The 16,726-nt window shown below is 52.4% G+C and overlaps 1 protein-coding gene across 1 annotated transcript in view; it reads left to right on the forward strand.

Moving 5' to 3' along the window:
• The first annotated feature begins 1,018 nt into the window (after window positions 1-1,018).
• Window positions 1,019-16,726, forward strand: part of Lemd1 (LEM domain containing 1) — a 63,851-nt gene continuing 48,143 nt past the window's right edge. The window contains exon 1 of the mRNA XM_041649060.1: window positions 1,019-1,105. The gene's annotated coding sequence lies outside the window, so the exon portion shown is untranslated. The remainder of the gene's footprint in view (window positions 1,106-16,726) is intronic.

Genomic DNA, 16,726 nt, shown 5'->3' on the forward strand with positions numbered 1-16,726 from the left:
GGGCTCGGGCCGCGCACACACACACACACATTTCCTGACAATTAGAGAGCACACCTTGGCCACGCGGCCTCCGGCTGCGCCGCAGCTTTTGTCTCCCGCCCGCCGGGCGCAAAGTTGCCGCTGCGCCGCGCTGCTTCGGCTGCCAGCCGCCCGCCGCCGTCGGGGGGCGTGGAGGGCGGGTGGGCCGGCCGCCGGCCCGGGGCTAGGGGGCCGCAAAAGAGAGGCGGAAGAAAAGTAAGGCAGCGCTGGCCCCTTCCTTTGTTACAGCCTGAGTGTGAGAGGGCGTGAGCGCGCGCAGGAGTGTCGATGCGCGCCAGGCGGTGCGTGTGAGTGCGTGTGTGCGCGCGCGTGTGCAAGGGTGCGCGTGTGTGTGCGGGTCGGGACCCAAAGGCGCGAGGCGGCAGCGCGGGCAGAGAGGACCGGCTTCGCGGTCTTTCTCGCCCGCGCAGAACTCGGGCGTGCGGGCAGGTAGCTGGCTCGCTCCGGCTCTTCCCGGGACTCAGCTCGCGGCTGCTCTCAGATGGAAACCCCACCCCGGCCGGGACCCCGCGATCTGCGGGGCGAGGACTGGAGGGAGCGGCCCGCGAGGGTTTGCCCCGCCGCAGGGGGCGCCGGAGGTGCGGCTACTGCCGAGAGGAGCCAGCGACGATCCCTGCGAGCCCCGGAGGGCGCGAGGCTGGGGAGGTGGTTTTTGGGGCCAAGGAGCGAGCGGGAGGGGGCGGGGGCGAGACGAAGTCTGTCTAAATGCCAGTTCCCTGAAGTTCAGCGCGTCGGTTGTCATTTCATCCCTTAATGCATATTTATGCCATGCCGAAATAGGCTTCATAATTAACTCCTGGAGTCATCCGCAGAGGTTAAAGGGACCCCGAAGATTTATGCATTGATTGGGTACCCGGTGGTGTGTGTGTGTGTGTGTGTGTGTGTGTGTGTGTACGTGCGCGCCCCGTGCGAACCCATTGAGAAGAATAATTATTTTTCTACGCTGGAAGCTACAGCCGAGAATCAGACGAGGAGGGAAGAGAGAGGTTGGAGAGGGAGAGGGAAAGAGGGAGACGGGAGACAAAGGAAGTGAGTACAAGAGAGGAGCCGGCTCAGCATCCGAACTGTGAGTACTGAGCGGAAAACAGGCAGAAAGTGCTGGGAGTCGGCGACCCCTCTGCGGGCCGGGTTGGGGGCCGGGAACCGCCGAGGACTGGCGTCTCTGCTTTGGGTTGGGCGGGCCCCTCCACCTCCGGCAGGCTCACCTGAAAGCCAGATCTGACCCGCTGCCGCCTGTGCCAACCACTGCCCTAGCTAGGCAAAAAGGAAGCCCCCCACCCAGGTTCCATTGCCTTTGTTCCTTCTGAAGGATTTCACAGTTAGTGGGGCTTCAGGAGGGAAGGTGAGGGAGCTCGCCCTCTAAAGCTGAGTCTACCTCCCGTGGCTGAGTGAAAGCCACTCTTGAGTGCTTCCCTCTTCTCCTTCGCTGCGTGGTGGAATGCGACGAAGAAGGGGCTGAAACTGAGGCAGGGACCGGGACGTTGTAGCACCTGTGCATTTGTTTGGCACATAGAACGGAGAAGCAGCGGTGCATGGTACCCCAGGAGCAGAGAGAGGTCCTGGAAGCCCTTGTGAAGGAGGCCGGGAGGAGCCATGTCCAGTGCAAAACCACCAACTCCAGCAAATGTGAGGCAATCATGTACCCGGGAGGAGGGGGACACTAGCTACTTCATTCTCCCTCCAACCCTTTCCAGTCATTGTGGTAGAACTGGGACCTCTGAGCCCACCCCTAGTACCCCTTAGCAGCCCTTGACCTAACAAGGGCCGGGGAGAAGCCACCTAGAAGGAGGAACCCTGGTAGAGGCCCGACAAAGCAGCCTTGAGATGATCAGATACTTCCCTTCATGTAAAAGGGTCCCTGACCACGGATAGTGCCCCTAAAGGAAGGCCCCTGCCTCTCCAGAGCCGGTCAGGAGAGGGCGACTAGGGCCCAGAGGGAGAGTCCTTCTTTCTAAGCAACATTCCACAGCCTTCCTCTGGGAGCACCGGTGTTCCGGGCCCCAGTCTTCATTAGCAGATTCTTCTATCCCAGTCTGATTTAATTTTCCCTGATGAATTTTCCAAGGTACTTTCCTCTGTCGGTGAACAACTTAGTTCAGGGCTAACTTAGCAGCGGAAGTCAGCTCCTTGGTGACTGGGTTCTGCATTGAGAGAAAGGGATTGTCCTCCAGGAGGTACTCATGGTGCCAGTTTGGGGACTTAGACCTTCAAGGGTGCCCCGGCTGAGGAACAAGGCTGGAAATGGCTTTTACTTTTCAAATTGTCCAGTTTTATCAAGGCTCTCACAGATGCAGGCTCTTATATTCACCCACCTCAGGTTTCCTCCAAGGGGGGTTACTGGGTGCTTCCTCTTGCCTCTACACTCTTGCTATGCATTCAAAGCTATGACTGTCTGGCAGGCAGGCTTCAGAAGTGGGGTCATTCTCCTCAGAGCAGGATGAGGACACAGAGAATTGAGAGTAGGCGTGGTCAAGTCTAGCCTGTCCCAAGCTTGGAGTCATGTCATCAAACTGATTGATGAAGACCTAGGGCAGCTCTGACTTAAAGCGCGGTGGCTTGTCCCTCACCGGTACCAGCATGAGTCCTATCCAAGGGTCTACACGGTGTTTGACCTATCCTTGATGCACATTCACTGAAGGAGTAGCTGTCCCCATACACCTCATCATCTTTTGCAGATGAGGGGACATGACCGAAAGGGGAGGACAAGGCCTGGGCAGATGTGAGAACCGTTTGATATTATTCATGATATTCTCAGGCAAACTGCATGCAAATTTGCCAATGGCCCATTGTCATATTTTTCTTTAACAGCATGATTGACTGAGAACCAAATCTGTAGCCTGGGTCCTATACTTGGGAGCTTGAACTCTGGTGACATAAGCTCATACTTAAATCTTCCTTCTAAAGTCCGGCCAACAGGCTTAGTAGGGATTGGAGGCCTGGTGGTACCAAGACTGGAGAGACCTGTCCCCTCACCTTCCACCTTGGCTGTTTCCTTAGTTTCTCTACTATGATTTGCCTGAGGCTGTTACCAGGCTGCTGTTGCCTCCCTCCTCCTCCTCTTCCTCCTCCTCTTTCTTCTCTTCCTCTTCATCATCCTCTTTGTCCTTCTCCAAGAGCCCAAGGACCTGCTAGGTTAGAAGCTGCTTCTCATTGCCTGGAAATGTTCAGAAAAGGTCAACTGGAGAAGCCCCTGGGCAAAAGAAAATTCCTGCCTGACTTCGCTGTGCTTTCCTGTTCAATGGAGGAGCATCCACCTCCTCTAGGGGGGCTCTCAAACTGCTAAATGAGAGAGAACCTGAGCTGTTCATGCTTTGGGGGTAGAAATGGAAGGTGTGCAGGGCGGACTCAAACCATGGGAAAGGCTACCTAGTCTAGGCTAGAAAGAGGGAGGCCATCCTGTTCTCTGCGGCAAGCCCACTCCTGGTCTGGTTCTGGTCTGGGGGACAGTGTTTGGGAGTCAGCAGGTTCTTCAGAACCTAGCTGTCTGGGTCAGTACTGATCCATCCCAAACACACTTCCACATTGGGAGGTCTATTTGGAGCAGAGACAACAGATTGAATCTCTTGAGGCTCCTTTGAACCTACAGCAGTGCCTCCCACCATGATGGGTGGAATTGGAGTGCTATACAGCTCGTCATCACATCCCACAGCCTAGAACCTACAAGCAGACAGTTGGTGGGAGTAAGTGCCTTAATATCTATCATCCCAAGGTCCCCTCGCTCTGCCACCGTGAGCGGAGACAGGTCTCCCGGGCTCAAAGTAGCCCCAAAAGACACATAGGTGGAGAAGAATCTCTGAGAGTCAGCTAGTCCCATTGTGAATTCATGAATCAGTCAGTTCCATTGTGGACTCATGCATCTTTGATGGGATCATAGGTTTGGTTAATTGAATTTATTAAAGATTTCCACACAAGCATCCCATTTAGTATGGGACTCCTGGGTGTCCAGTGTAGATCTGGAAAACAGTTGTGTACATGCGCTTGGTCTTCTCTAGGAACGTTGGTGGCATCTACTGTCCTTGGGCTAAGCCCAGTCTGTCGCTGGCCCTTCTCTCTTTGGAGAGCTGATGTTTTATTGGCATGTCCCCACCTCTGTCCTTTGAGAGACCTGCTCTCCTTGGCTTACCTTTAGCTGGAACCACTGTCAATCTGGAAGACCCAGAAGTAGCCTGAGGCCCTGGAAGGGAAGTGTTTTCAGAGGGAATCACTAAAAGTTAGCATTCTTCCTGTGCAACAGGCTTCATTCTCACCTGACCTGGCTTCTCCAGTTTGTGCAGAGTTCTTGAGGAAAGGCATCTCAGCTGCTCTCAGTGTCTGCTTTCCCAATAGGCAGTGGATTTCTGAGGGAATGGCTGGAGGTCAGGATGCTTTAACCTGTATGCTGGGCCCTCCTCCTCACCTCACTCTGCACAGGTCTCTCGTTCTTCTGTTTCCCTAGCTCTCCCTAGTGCCGCTTCAGCCCTGGGCTTGTCTGCTTCCCATACTTTCATGTGTTTTCCTCTTTTCCTCTCTCCTTTTACCCCTTTCCCTATTCCCCATCACACACCCCTCTAGCAAAAGAAAAAGTCCCAAGAAAGCCTCAGTTTTCCTAACTGTGACCATAATGTTAACAATACTAGACATGAGCCGGGTGGTGGTGCACACCTTTAATCCCAGCACTCGGGAGGCAGAGGAAGGAGGATCTCTTTGAGTTTGAGGCCAGCCTGGTCTACAAGAGCTTGTTCCAGGACAGGCTCCAAAGCTACAGAGAAACACTGCCACATAAAAAAAAAAAAGAAAGAAAGAAAAAGAAAAAACTCAGACATAAGTAATTGCGGGTGCATGCACTAGAGTTTCCACTCAAAAAAGTTAAGTTCCTTTTACTTGTAGAAGATGTTCTAATATTTCCACGAACCTCCATCCCCTTCAGTTTCTCTTAGTGTGTTTCTGTTCTGACTTTACCCTTTCCCCATCCATCCTGCCCCCTGCCCTTGGCCCCCATCTCCTTCTTCTTGACTCCCTTCTTTGGGCCCCGGCCCACCCTCCCCCAGCACCTGCTACAGACCTCGGGGTTACACTGACAAGGGCAGGGCAAAGCCCATGGCAGTCTTGGCTTCTCATTAAGGCCCAAGAATGTGTGGAGTCATGAGGGACAATGAGAGCCAGCAGCAGGAAGAATGAGGCCTCTGTTGGAACAAATTTCCCAAATCCCGAGCTTGGCTGAATGGCACACCTGAGGGAGGGCTACTCAGAGTAGGTACTCTTTGCAGGCAGAGCTCTTAAAAAATTACATTTATTTGTTTTGTGAGCCATGTATGTGTGTGGTCATGTGATCCCTAGTGTACATGTGGAGGTCAGAGGGCAACCTAGAGACCAAACTCTGTACATCAGACTTAGTGACGAACAGCTTTAACTACTGAGCCTTCTCTCAGGCCTGGTTTGGGCTTTTGACTCATTTCCCCTGGAGTACATAGACTTTTGGAGAGACGGACCTGAGTATGTGATGGGGCAGGGGCAGGGACTGGGGGAAGCGGCAGTGGCCCCGTACAGAGGCCCCAAAAAGAGGGTACATGTGGCTACCTGGGCTCAGGCTCCCACCAGGTTTAGGGGTGGACTCAGAGGGTAGGGACAGTGGAAATGGCACCTGTGTGAAAGGCTGAGTCCTTGGGTTCTCACGGAACTGTGTCCTTGTACAGAGAAAGCAGACCTGAGGAGGCAGGGTTTTCCTGGCAAACGGAGGAAAACCCTCCGTTGCCCAGTTGACCTGCCTCCCCTTCCTCCACGTTTCAAGTGAGGTCCAGTCAGGCCAGAGCCTGAGACCAAATGTTTGTCACGACCTCCAGCCCCACCAAACCTTTGGTCCTAGGAATAGCTACAGGGAACACCCCATTCCAGAACTTTCTTGGGGCTTGTCGCGTGTGCTGAGTGTGGCAGTCAAGACATAGTACTGTGGCCAGGAGTTGTTGGAGGCCACACTTGAGCTGTCTGAAGAAGGGACAGGGTTGACCAGCACTGACCTTGGTTTTCTGAGGCAGGGGAATAGTGGGAACGGGGTGTGTGGTGAGGAGGGGGGCCCCCGCAGGGAGCTGCCTCAGGTCTCCTGCCAAAAATTAAACCATTTTTAAAAAGTTGGAGGGGAGCGGCGGGGGAAGGAAGGAGAAAAAGGAGATGGCAGAGGAGGGAGGGGACCAAACAGCCCCTCCACACCAATAGCCCAGCAGGGGATGTGAGTAATACTCCCGGCTGGTTCAGAGGGAGTGAGATCAAAAGCAAGTAGATACAAGAGGTTTGTGCTTCACCGACCAGACAGCCAGAGGCTCAATGAGACCTTTGTTAACCCAGGCCCAAGTCAGAATCGAAGGAATACCTGACTACCCGCCCACTGACCTCCCGCCCCCACCAGTCTGGTAGGGGGAGAGGCAGGTCACCAGAGAGTCAAGGCAAGTTGGGCACAGATAGGCCTGGCCAAGAGTGGGTGGAGGAGGGAGGAGGCCTGGGTCAGACTTGGAGCTAGGAGTGAGCCGAACCTGCCTGGGAGGCAGGAAGTGGAATTATCAAGGGAACTGCGGGGGCCACCTGGTGAACCTGCCAATCCAGCCCCTGGCCGCTGTTCCTTGGAGGGGATTGTGGATGTTTGGCCTGGAGCACACGGCTCTCTGTGTGTCTTAGGGCTGGCATTCTGGGGGTCAGTGAAAAGGACAGATGAGAGGCTGCCGACCTGAGGACTGGGGACTTCAAGTGTGAAGCTGGGTGATGCTTCATTAAGGTAGGGTGAGATTGGGGTGTGTGTGTGTGTGTGTGTGTGTGTGTGTGTGTGTGTGTGTGGTGCACGCTGGGAGCTCGGTTAAGATTGCTTCACCAAGCCTCCTGCAGAGAGCTACCGCAGCCTGCCCCTGGCACAGGTTGGGGGTAGGCTAAAGTAGGATACAAGATGCTTCTTGAAAGAGACAGTTTCTGACCCAGACTACACACCCCCTCACTGGGGGTCCCTGGGAGAGGTGCAGACTCAGTCTGGAGGTCTGTGTCCCCTGAGGCTTTCCTGGTTTTAGATGAGAAGGTGCTTTTGGGGGCCCACTCTTTCTTGGCAGACGCCTACAACTGACCCACAGTGGGAGAGAAGGAAGGAAATTAACTTGTATTTAGGACATACTTTTCCCAGGGTTCCGAGACCTTGATGATGCCCCTCCCTCCAACTCACCAGATGGACTGTTCTTGGCTGGTGGGGATTTCAGCCCAGGCCCTTTCTCATCTCTAAGACTAGAACTACAGTTCTCAACCTGTGGGTCTCGACCCCTCTGGGGGCTGCATATCAGATATTTATATTACTATTCATAACAGTAGCAAAATTACAGTTATAAAATAGACATGAAATAATTTTATGGCTTGGGGGTCAACCGCAGTATGGGGAACTGTATTAAAGGGTCACAGCATTAGGAAGTGGAGAACCCCTGGCTTAGAGAAAGGTGCAACTCCCTGCACTAGTTTGGGAAGCATGCGCTACCTAAAACTGGAGGGAGTTCAACATTCATTCCTCTAAACAAAGCACACTGCTGTACTGGAAAGGGTTAATTAAGCCCCCGCCCCCCCCCCCCCCCCGCAAAGAGCTCACTATGGGGCCTGGGCGTTTTGAAAAGATGGCCCTTGTTTGCTAGGGGAGAGGGTAGTTAGGGACCTGGGAGGGGGCTGGATGCTAATTAGAGGAATCTGAGGAGGTCCTTTATGGCCAGGAAGCCGCACCTCCCTATACCCACCACGAGGGCCATTGTGTGGGGCCTTTGAAGGGCTAGACTGGAAACTCATTACTGCCTTAGCTTTAGTATTCTTGGGGCCCACCAGGTGGCGGGGGAGTGGTGAGAGAATGCTATGGGTGGGGGGGCTTGGGCTCCCTGGGAGGCAAGGTGGGGAAGAGGGAGGTGTGAGATTCCCCAGTTTCCTGCTTTTTGAGATTCCTGCCTCTGGACCCCTCAGCTCTGCTGTGGCCTATGGCTTTTCATTCCTATGTGATTGCTGTTCCGAACTCATGTAGGGCTAAAAGCCATGGGCTACAGTGAGGGGCAAGCTCCTGCACAACCACACTCACTGAGGACCAGCCATAGGGAGCACTAGAGGGAGGGGCTGGCACACCTAGTAACTCTGAATTTGGGGCTAGGCGGTGTGATCTTGGCCATGTCACTTCCTCCCTCTGGATCTGGCCCCTTCCTTCTGAAGGGTTAGGCTGCCAGGAAGAAGCGGCAGCTTGCGCTAAGGTCTTACTGAGGAATTTTTTCATTCCCTCTTACCAAGCTACTTAAGCCTTGGTTAATGGAGATGTGGGGCTGGTTTCAGGCTCGGCACCTAGGCTTTTTCCTCTGTCCAGCCACACTCTGCTTCTTAGTCTTGGTCTTTTATTCCTCCTCCCTCTGCCCAGCTCAAAATCCCCAGCTGCTCTGTCCAGACCCTTAAGACTCTTCCGAGACTGACGAGGGAGCATTCACGCCAGCTGTGCTGCTGCTGCTGGTGGTGGTGGTGGTGGTAGCATGTCCATAATAAAACTAAGGAAGGCCACAGCTCCCCAGGGTACCATGCTGGAAACCGGAGTCCATAGCTTCTGGTCTTTGCCGTGCCCCTCTGCTGGGTTCCTGGAGGGCAATGCCGTCTTCCCTGCTTCCTCCACCAACCTGGTTCTATTCCCACTCTGAAAACTGCCTGGCTTCATCCCTGCCATCCCTGGGAAGCGCACAGATGGAAATGAAGCAGGAAGTCTGGCTGGAATGGCAAGGGAATCACCCCACCTCCTACACTGGGTTCCCCATTCCAGTCTAACACAGACCGCTGAAGTGCGCTCACAGAAGGCAGGTCACTTACCTTGTCTTATTTAGACTCTTCCATTCTGCAGTCAGCATTCAGCAAGCGCCTAGTTACCACAGTTCTGGCCAATTTACCTGTATTAACCTCTTTGGTTTCCAAGACAGCCTTATTTATTATTAGCTCATTTTATTTATGGGAAATCTAAAGCATAAGGGAGCCGAGAAACTGGCCCAGGGCATATGGCTAGTAAGGAACAGAGATGAGAATTGAACCCAAACTGGCTGGTGCTACTGGAGCTTCGGGGGAAATCAAACTTGTGTGTTGGGAATAAGCCCCCGAGTCTGGGTGGCATCAAACACACTAGCACTTCTTCCCTGGAGGTCTCGAGGGGGATGCACGATATTAAATTTTATCCAATATCACCGATTTTCTTTATTCAGCGTGGGCAGAGGGGTAAATCAGAACAGAAGCAAAGCGAAAGCCCAGAGCAGCTGCAGTTTGGCTGTGGCTGAGTCAGGTTACTTCCCCTCTTGGCTAGGCTTAGGGGAAGGACTCAGGGGTGGCTAGCCCCTGAACCAGTCCTCTCTCGGAGTCACTGACTACACTCCTGAGTTTGCCTGGGTTTTTGTTCAACTCTAGGAACCTCTTTGGTAACTTCTCTCCGTTCCCAGTTTCCTGACTGAAAAGTCTGAGCAGAAGAGCTCCCTCCCTCCTCCCTCTGCCTCTGGGCCTGTCTCATAAATCCCCTCTTACTGTTTGCCCAGGAAGACCCCAGACACGCAGGGGACAAGTGAGTGGCTTCAAAGATTGTATCCCTTGTGAAGTTCTAGCAAGGCACATAGTAGGACTGTACAGTAACTATTAATGGAAGAAATGGTGGGCTAGGGGAGAAGGTAAGAGCCCCCTCTGTAGCCTGGGCCTGGGGGTCAGGTGCTATTCTGGCATTACAACCTTGGGCCTCTTTTGTGTGCAGCCTTTATGCCTGGCCATTATGGGTGGGGCTGGTCTGGAGAAGATCCGCAATGGCGTATCTCCCGGAATTGTTGAGATCCTCTGAATAGGCGTGCTGGCCTCGTGCCCTCTTTCCCCGAGGATTCACAGAGCAGCCCTGCGTCTGTCCTGTCCCTGCCTGCAGACAGCCGAAACCAAAAATATCATAACTGAGCAATCTAAGTCTCTTACAGGCATCAGCTCTACCCAGCATGAGGCGTCCCTAGGGAGACAGGTCTGTGTTTAACTACAATGAGAGCCAGGCACATTTCCCTGGTGGTATCTGTCCGTTTCTAATGGAAGCTGAGTTTGATTGCCAAGCTTCACATCTAAATGCAAAGAAGACTGGGAAGACCGCTGGTTCCCTCTTTCTAGGGGACACCTTCTGGTGGGAGTAGTCTGCATCAGGTTCCTGGCTCCTCCTCCCCTGCCTGGAGTCAGTGGTAAGCTACTGAGCCCCTTATACAGGCTATAAAGACATTATTACTGAGGAGTGTTGTTAACCTGGCCTTTACTCCCAGTGACTGTGCCCTCAGTCCCTCAAAACCACTGTTAAATCCTGTGTAATCTTGAGGAGGGGGCTTTTATTCTTTTTCTAAAGGTAGACAAGCAAGAAACTAAGGAAGAGGGAGGGCTGTTCCTGCAGACTGTGGCCTCTATAGGCCTGGGGATACAGAGAGGCCTTGGTTTCCTGGTTCATGGAGCTTCTTCTCTAATAGTCCAAGAAGGGGTTAACTTCCAAGGAAAACACAGGTTTCTCCAGACCAGTGCCCTGTGCCTAGCTTGGCGGATGGCAGCCCTGGGAAGAGGTCCTGGGATCTGTAGTTTATGACACCACCTACCCCAGGTCTGCCTGTTTATCAACACTGCCTTGCAGACTACAGTTCCCAGAAACCTGGAGGCCAGGCTTTGGGGGAAGGGGTGGGTGTGAGGCACGGAGAGAGCTGGGGAAAGGAGAGGGAGGAGGTGGGAGAAAACCCGGTTCACCCCCTTCCTTTTGAATTCTTTCTCCTGGTGTGTCTGCTGCTCTGCCCAAGCTAATCCCCAAATCCGGTCTCCTAAGCTGCAGCTGCTTCCCTTTGCAGGGATGAATGGCTCTGGGAGGGAAGGTGAATTCATATTTTAATTACGAAGGCTCGGGTGCGGAGGGCACGGGGGAGGGGGGCAGGATGGTGCATTGTTTCCCTGGGCTTTAGGGCACCCCTCCTCACTGAGTCACTTCTGCCAGTTACCTGGGTGGGTCTTGCTGAAAGGGCTTCTGCTCCTGCCTGAGAAGATGAGGGGATGGGGTGGGAGAAACAATTGTCAGAGATTCTTGACTTGTCCCAACACTCAAGTATCATGTATCCCTTGCCGCCCACTTTGATAGAGTACATTGCCAAAATTCTAGAGATACTGAAGAATCTTAGGACTGGCTGCACGAAACCCTGGCTTCTTCCTCATTTAGAAGTGTTTTCTTGCCCCTTGGTTCCTCCACGTGTTCCACTTGTTCAGTTTTCCCCACTTGCCCTTGATGTGGAAGGGTCAGAGTGTGACTAAGAGAGAATGTTAGGTGGGGACCTATGGGTGACTTGGGAGGGTGGATGATCCGTGACTTGGCATCTTTTCTGTTCGACTCTCACAAGACAATCTTGGCAGAGGGACGGTCTTGGTTATTAGACCCCAGACCACCCTGAACTGAGCTAAAAAGAGCCAGGTGGGGGTGGGGTGGGGGGTGGTAACAGGAGTGTTGGCTGGTGTCCGTTCCTTATCTACTCTTGAACAGTGGTAGCTTGGGGGAGAACAGAGTTGGGGGTTTCCACTGGAGCACAGATGAAGGGGAGTATTCCAGGGTCTAGATGATCCAGCGGGGGGGGGGGTGGGGGGGCTTCATGGGATCTGACTTCTCCAGGAGGCCTCCAGCCCATGTTAAAGGTAAAGCTTACTGCCAACTGTGGAAGATATAGGCAGGGAAAGGAAGTACATGCCTGCGAGGGCAGAACACTGGTGCAGAGATTTGGCAGTGGGGCTCTCAGGTCCCCTGCTGCTGGGGCCTCTGGGGAGAAGAAATGAAGCCACAACACTCAGACACACCAACGTGGAATTCCCTATCCCAAGCCTTGCCCACTTCAGGGATGAGGTCCAGTGACCTTTGTGTCCAGGCTTCTGGGTCTTGAAGTTATTGTACCCCTGTATGAGAGTCTTAGCTGACAAGGAGAAGCCAGAGGACTTGAGAGCTAATATTTGGGCAGAATAACCTGGCTCTCTGCCTTGTTCTTGCTACCTTTGGGACCAAAGAATCCAGGAATCCCACTGAGCAGCCCAGCTCCCAAGGGGCTTCTTCCAAAGCTTCTTCCTGTGCCTCTTAAACTATCCTTCCTCCTCCTACACCTGCCCCAACTATCTCCACGGAGGGGGGTCATCATTCACCAAGGACTTTGGGCAGGAGCAGGCGTCAAAGGAGAAGGAAGGTGAAAAAGAAAGAGGATCTTGGTGTCCTGTGACTAAGAGCCTGAGAGACTCTAGACCTGATGGATGACAGAAGTTGTTTCGAGAGCAGATTTCTTCTCTGGGCAGCCTTGTGGTGTCCTTTGTTGTGTGTCCATTGCTATTTTTTCTTCTGATGTCTTGAGAGTGCTTTTTGGGTAAACCCTTCACATGCACCCCAGTATGGAGTGAGTGCATTACAGTTACTGATGAAGGGACCCCACTGGCTCTTCCTCCCTACCAGATCTAGCTGCAGCTCCCAATGCCCACATATTCCCTTAGGTTTGGACTTTAAATGTCAAGCCTTAACTAGCCTCCTGGTATACAGAGAAAAGGGACGGAAGGCCCAGAGAGATATAGCTACTACTTCCCAAGGTGGCAGTATGCCCACCTCAGAGTCAAGAATAGGACCTAGCATGACACCCCTCCCCACCCCCTGGCCTATCGTGAGAGGATCCAAAGAGTGCTGTGGTAGATCTAGAAATATAGTAGTTGTGTCTCGGATCTATCTATCTATCTATCTATCTATCTATCTATCTATCTATATCCTAGAGATTGTCTGCTCACTATATAAACTACTATATATACCACTAGAGTGGGTGTGTAAGTGGTGCTGGAAAGCAGGTTATTAAATAGCAGCAGCCTGCCTTCCTACCCATGCTGACTCAAGCTGGGCCTCCTGCCCATCCAGCTGGTCACTGGAAACGCAGTATCCCTATTAATTACAGTTATTGGATGTATTACCAGGGACTGGGGGTGGATCCTGATGGGACAGCTCCATAGTAGGCATTCAGCAGTGTAAGACAAGCACAGTGGAAGTTTATCCTGAAGGAGTTTCCCAGAAACTGTCCAGACAGTCACCACATGGGTCACGTCAGGTTCCTCAAGAAACAGGAAAGCTACTTCACGGGTGCGCCTTGAGTGGAGCATGACACCAACTGCCATTGTTGCTGGAGATGGGGGGGTGCCTTGTGCTTTATTATTCCGAACCCTTTGCCCTAACCTGCACCTCTGTAGTATGGAGAGAGTGGCTTGTTGGTTCCCAGCCGCCTGACTTAATTAAATCACTGCTTGGCCCATTAGCTCTAACTTTTTATTGGCTAACTCTTACATATTAATCCATTTCTATTAATCTATGTGTGGCCATGTGGCTGTGGGTTACTGGCTAAGTTTTGGCATCTGTCTCCAGCAGGGCTACATGGTGTCTCCTGACTCCACCTCCTTTCTCCCAGTATTCAGTTTAGTTTTCCCTACCTAGCTCTGTTCCCCTATAGCTCTGCTATAGGCCCAAAGCAGTTCCTTTATTTATTATCCAATAAAAGCAACACATAGACAGAAGGACCTCCCACACCATTTCCCCTTTTCTGTTTAAACAAAAAAGGGGAGGTGATGTGGGATTTCCCTCTGTAAGCTATGATTACCATTAATGAATAAAGAAACTGCTTTGGACCTATAGCAAGGCAAAACTTAGCTAGTCAGGGAAAACTAAACTGAGTGCTTTCTGGGTAAAACCCTTCACATGCACCCCAGTATGGAGTGTGTGCATTACAGTTAAAGAAGGGCAGAGGGAAAAAGAAGGACAGAGTCAGAAAGACGCCATATAGCCCTGATGGCAACATGCCAAAATTTTACCCATAAGCCACTGTCACAGATTAATGGAGATGGGTTAAATTAATATGTAAGAGTTAGCCAATAAGAAGCTAGAGCTAGGGCTGGAGAGATGGCTCAGAGGTTAAGAGCACTGATTGGTCTTCCAGAGGTCCTGAGTTCAATTCCCAGCAATCACATGGTGGCTCACAACCATCTGTAATAAAATCTGGTGCCCTCTTCTGGCCTGCAGGCACACATGCAGACAGAACACTGTAAACTAACTAAATAAATAAATCTTAAAAAGAAAAAAAGAAGCTAGAGCTAATGGGCCAAGCAGTGATTTAAATAATACAGTTTCTGTGTGATTATTTTGGGGCTAAGCAACCGGGAACCAACAAGCGGCCTGTTGCTACACACCTCCTTCATTTCTCCCAATGCTTTTACTAGAGAGATGAGCCATTCCTACCAGGCCTAGTGTGTTGGCCTGATCTCTGGGTAGGGTGCCTGCCTTTATGTTCTAAGCTGCCCTGCTAAGCTGACTGGAAGGCATCTCCTTCACTCTTACAGCAGGATTGTTTAGGGATAGGATGGACAGAGATGTGAAGAGGGGGAGGGGCGACCAGGCAGATGAGTAATGCAAGGAAAATGGAAATGAGTGGATGAAGGGTGTGCTTCAATCCAAGCCCATAACCCCAGCCAGACTCCGTGCAGGGTGTGCTTTACCAACCCCAGCCTATAACCCCAGCCAGACTCTGTGTTCCACCTCAGGCCTACCTCAGCCTCAACCTTCACCTCAGACTGACCTTTTACCTGGGGAAGAAGAAATGGACTATGTACCACCCTCCCGGTCTTTTATGTAGTGCAGTGCAGGAGCCAAATACAACACCTGTTGGCTGAAGACCCCCGCTTTGCTGTCTGTTTTCCGCATGGCCAGGATAGCATTAGAGGGATTGTGTGCTACCTGGTGGCCCTTACAGGGTTCTTTAAGAGTTTCAGACAACTTGGGTTTGTTAGGGAAGGACAGAATCTAAAACTCCATTCTAGAGGTCTAGCTGGAGGCTTCTTCAATCTGTAACCTCCCATGTCTGGAGTGTAGGATGTGTGACCTCAAGAATCAAGTGGACACCCCAGTCCCACCCACACATGGCATGCTGGAACCTTCATGAAATGGCATGTCCAGAGACTGTTTTAAGCCTGCTCGCTTCCTGGTCCCAGCTGCTGCAGCTGTGTGGGAATGAGATGAAGCAGTAGGCTGGGGACAACACAGGTAGCAACTGGGCTTTCTTTAAGGTGATGCCACTCCCACATGTGGCAGGAAATGAGAAGCTGTGGTTTAGTGGTAGAACTCTTTTACTTGGTAGGACAGGCAACAGCCTCAGGGAGCCCCAAGGGTTCTGGGAATGATAACCCCAGTTTGCTTTTCTCTCTCTCCTTGCTTCCTACTCTTCTACCCTGCCTTTCCCTACAGATATCTGGTGAGCATTCTCCGCCCTGACCAGGGCATGCCCCAGTTCACTTTTGCCTGTTTCTGTGGTCTTCACGGCTTCTGCAAGATGAAGAGGAAGAAGGAAGACATTCAAAGAGAGCGAGAAACAGCGGTGTGAGCAGAGCCAGGGCCCCCTTATCAGCTCCCAGTGGATCCAGGCCTGAGGCTGCTCACTGCTGTGGAGTTCAGTGTGTGTGTGTCTTCTACCTTCATTTATCTTGCTTCTGACTAACATGAGGGCATCAACCTCCTGAGCCTTCTTATGGCCGCCCCTATTTGCTTCCAATCTTCTGTGCTCCTGCAGAGAGGCTTCCGTCACACAAGGGGATTTCCGGGACCTGCCTCATGCCTTCTTCAGCAGACTGGGCAGCCTGCGACCAAGAGATGAGGCTCCCAAGCTCTTCTCAGGGTTACTCCTCCCATGAAGCTAATGTGGCCTTGGGAGAGGAAAGTAGCTGTTCTTGCAAACTTTGGAGGGCTCGATGTAGGGACACCACCTCCACGTGGGCACAAGTTGGAGTTTCTGCTGGGGTCCCAGGGTCTCAGTCCCCTCCCTGCATCCCCTTGGGCCAGGTGGGCCAGGACTGAGGTTGGAGGCCAGAGTTAGACACTTGAGGGACCAGGCAGTGGGTGACAATGTGTCACAGGTCAGTCTTGTCTCAGTTCTGGCCCTTGCCCACCAGCTTCCTGTAGTGCTCACAGATGTGGGGAGGCCTTCCCCCAGGCACTAAGTTCCTCAGGGACTGTCCCCCAGATCTAAGCCAAACCACTACCCCCATTTTGTTCCTTCATCCCCTGTTCCTCTCCTCTCCTTGGGAAGCTGGAGAGGGTATTATACTGGCATGTAACACCTTCAGAGGACTCTTGGGTCGGGGAACCCTAGGACTCTCCTTGACTTTTCACTTCATCTTCCTAGCCTGCTGTCGACCTCCTGCTTCAAGATCTTGTGCCCCACACTCATTTCTAGGAGTTCAGAAGCAGAAGAAGCATTTCCTCTCCTCTTCCTCCTCTCTCCTTCCTTCACCCTCCTCCCCTGGCCTTGTCATTGTGCCCAGATCTCTCAGGTGCTAGACAGAGCTGGGAATTAGGAACAAACTCTAGCAATAGAAGCACGTTTCGGCAGCTTCAGGTCTGCTAGCCTGCCGCTCTCCTTGTGGGAACAGTTCATCACAGAAAGGAGTCACGTTCCCACCGCCGGTGGGGGGCAGAACAGATAAGCAAAGGCCTGGCAGGAGGGTCAGGATTCAAGATGAAGGAAGGCCTGAACTCAGTGAGGGCCTCTCAGCAAATAGGGTGCCCCTGGTAAGGATGTTTCAGGTTGTCTTGGTAGAGCCTGATCACAGCCAAGAGGCTTCTCCCTATTCTCCACTGGCTTTTCACGTCTTCCCGTCT

This window comes from Microtus oregoni, unplaced genomic scaffold, assembly GCF_018167655.1.
Source record: "Microtus oregoni isolate MIOR12 unplaced genomic scaffold, Mior012 000003F_ref0000135, whole genome shotgun sequence".
NCBI classification, from domain to species: Eukaryota; Metazoa; Chordata; class Mammalia; order Rodentia; family Cricetidae; genus Microtus; species Microtus oregoni.